At 33.5% G+C, this 3,329-nt stretch overlaps 1 long non-coding RNA gene across 1 annotated transcript; it reads left to right on the top strand.

The window, feature by feature from the left end:
* Positions 1 to 962: 962 nt before the first annotated feature.
* On the top strand, positions 963 to 3,016 carry LOC127115352 (uncharacterized). Its single transcript, XR_007800702.1, has 2 exons — positions 963 to 1,383; positions 2,717 to 3,016. It is a non-coding gene; the product is annotated as an uncharacterized LOC127115352 (long non-coding RNA).
* The last annotated feature ends 313 nt before the right edge of the window (positions 3,017 to 3,329 follow it).

Below are 3,329 nucleotides of genomic sequence, written 5' to 3'. Positions count from 1 at the left end.
CGATGAGAAATTGGGTCAAGTGTCCCGTATCCAAAGATATCTAAAATGAGTTAATGGAATTCTCCACTCTCATCCATTCTTTACTACTTAAGGCTCGTGGCATGTGATTTTTGTCTTAACTTTCAAGTTGTTGGAGAAGAATCTTTGATGCTCCCTATGATGATGACGACCTTATCAATCATTTGATTCAAATTGCACTAAAGTATATGAATAGAGGTGAATACGATGAGAAACTGGGTCAAGCATCCCGTACCCAAAGATACTCAAAATGAGTTAATGGAATTCTCCATTCTTATTCATTCTCTATTTCTTAAGGCTTGTGCCGTACAATGTGAACTATGATTGATAAGTTGTTGGTGGAGTCCTTTGTTTGTTGTAATGTTGCTTTATGAAGGGAGAGACTTGCCAACCATATGATTTGAATTGTGATAAAGTCTATGAATAGAGGTGAATATAATGAGCAACTGGGTCAAGCGTCTGGTACCCAAAGATATCCATAATGAGTTAATGAAATTTTCCACTCTCATTCATTCTCTATTACTTAAGGCTCATGCAACACAAATCTAACCTTGATTAACAAACTATTGAAGAATCACCTTTGATGTGTGTTGTATGATCTGTTTCTTGATACGACTGGGGATGCCTTGATTGGGAGTCTGACTTGAGGCTTCAAGTTCCACAACTTACATAAAGAGTCTTATGAAGTGATCAAGGGTCTTTTGATCACTTAAATTAAATTATGGGATTATACAAGATCAAAGTATTTAGTTGATCAAAATTGTTTTTGATAAACTTGAGAAGATGGTTAGAATTAACTTGAAAAGATTAGTCTAATCTAAAGGTTAGGATTATTCACAAGCTATTCCTAAGGGGAACATGCATTTGTTAATCAAAGACTTGATTTAAAACTAGTTAAAATTCTAAGTCAAGATTAATCATAAGGGAGCATGTCATTGGTTGAAAGACAAATTAATCACAAAATCCTAACAAAGTTTATACAAGAATCAAATTGATTAAACATCAATCAAGAACAATTAAAATTCCACCTAATTGAAATTCTACAATTCTAATTAATTCTAACAATCCTAATTAAAATTCTAAAATCTATTAATCCTAAAATTCTAATTAAATCTAAAGTTCAGCGGCAACAACATTCAACTTCATCGTGCTTTCTACTTTGCTTCGTCTTCCTTACCTTGCGTCCAAGTATGAACCCAAACGAGAAAAAAGTTGAAGAATAACGACTTTAGAATTGACTTCAATTACCGAAACCATATTAATCGTTCATCATTCATCTCCAGTTCATTTCCGTGCGCGCATAAATGATGAAGAACAGACTCCAAAAATGAGAAAACTCACAGGATTTGAAGCTATTACAAACAGGTATGAATCTCTTCTTCTTCTTCTTGAATTCTCTGTTATTGATGTGGTGTTGTTGTTTACTGCTTCAGAGAGTGAAAAATCATTCTGTGAAGATTGTGAATCGAGAGTGATTGTTGCGTGAGTTTGAGAGTGAGTTTGAGAGTCGAAAGAATGAAAATGAACTTATGAGTTTGGAAGAGAAGATGAAATCGTGAATCCGAGTTTTTCCCCAAATGGTGAATTGCAGGGTAAGTTTATATACGATTTGATTCTGTTACTTCCGTTTACTTCTGTCAGCTCCCTCTGTGCAAAAGTTGTTAGGAGCTATAACACCGTTAGTTAGAGTTTGTTTTGTTAGTTAGAAGTTAGTTTAGTTGTGAGAAGTGAGGCTGTGAAGTCAATTTGGTTAGATGGAAATGAGTGCAGTTAAGGGCATTTTCCAATTTCTGTTGAATGCATCTAAATAAAAGTTAGTTATTAACTTGATTTCGATGAACCAATTCAGTAGCAAATGTTAATCGACTTGCTTGATTGTTTTAGATGTTAGCTGTTGTAATGTTACAGATTTGCAGCCTGTTATATAGTGTTATACCAGTTCTGTCAATTGCTATGAATTGGATGAAATTCTCTTTTCTGTTAGTCTGAAATACTATTTATTGCCTTGTTAGAATGTTTGAAATGAATTGTTGTATTTCTGAATTGGTGATGATGCATGATTGATTTCTACTAGACTATGTTGAAACATGTTGTAATGTTACCATATCTTGCATTGTTAGTGGTGAAATGGTAGTTCAGGCTATGAAACTTGATGGTTGCTTTGGATGTCAGATGGTCTGCAGTATGCTATCTTTTGTGTGTGAAATTGTTAGTTGATAATGTACCTTGCTTGGTTCGATATGAATTATATGTGTTATGCTAGTTGTAAATGTGTTGTGAATTGTTCTTAATGCAATGCAGTTTGGGATGCTTGACTTGGATGTTAATATACAAACTGATTTGAACATGTGGGCCAAAGTTGATGAAATGTGCAATATATGGTCCTGGACGTGTATATGTATGAACTTGGTTATGTTTGGCTTGAAAATCTAACATGAAATAAAGTGATCAAATTGGCTTGTCGAATTGCTATGCTAGGGTTGTTTGGATTAATATGGAAACTAATAACACATGCTATAATGCAATATGATGCTATGAATGGCATGAGATTATAATTGTGATGGTTGAGACTTGATTGGTTTGTTGTTGAATTGAATCTATTTGTTATGAGTTATGCTTGGAAGAACTTGAAATGACTTGGATTTTAGTTTTTGTTATGTAAAAACTCATGGCCTTTTGGTTGCTTTTGTTTTTGTAGGAATTTATGTGCAAAATGGATGACTTAATATGGAAGCATATTGGCATGAAGATTATGGATGAAGGATTAACAATAGATCATGAAGAATGAAGAGTGGAACTATAAAGTTCAAGACTTTTAGAAAACATGTTGACTTTGGTCAAAGTTGACCAAAACATCAACTGTTGAGCAAAGTCAACCTTTGGCCAACATGATATTTTTTTGTTATTTTCTTTATATACATTTGTAAATGTGATGGAGTGGACATTAGTGTAATATGACTCTTCGATTTTAATGACAAGAAAGTTTTAGATTTCAAAATCGTTTTTTTCCCACCAAAACCAAATTTGAAATATGAACCATGTATTATGAATTCAAATGAGTGGATGGTGAACCACATTAATGAATTAGGAATGAATAAACCATGATCATGGATGAAGTCATGATCTAGGAATGCAATGGATTAAGAATCAATGCACTATAAACTTAAGCCCATGAATGCATCCTAAACAAATAATTGATGGATTATGACTACGCATGCAAGCATGAACAACCTTGGATGAACCAAAACATTAGATCGGAAGGATCATAAACAAAGGTTAAGCACTTAGACCATGATCAATGGATGAATCAA

The sequence above is a fragment of the Lathyrus oleraceus genome, chromosome 1 (genome assembly GCF_024323335.1).
Source record: "Lathyrus oleraceus cultivar Zhongwan6 chromosome 1, CAAS_Psat_ZW6_1.0, whole genome shotgun sequence".
Classification (NCBI taxonomy): domain Eukaryota; kingdom Viridiplantae; phylum Streptophyta; class Magnoliopsida; order Fabales; family Fabaceae; genus Lathyrus; species Lathyrus oleraceus.
This window is presented reverse-complemented; position numbering and strand designations above follow the sequence as displayed.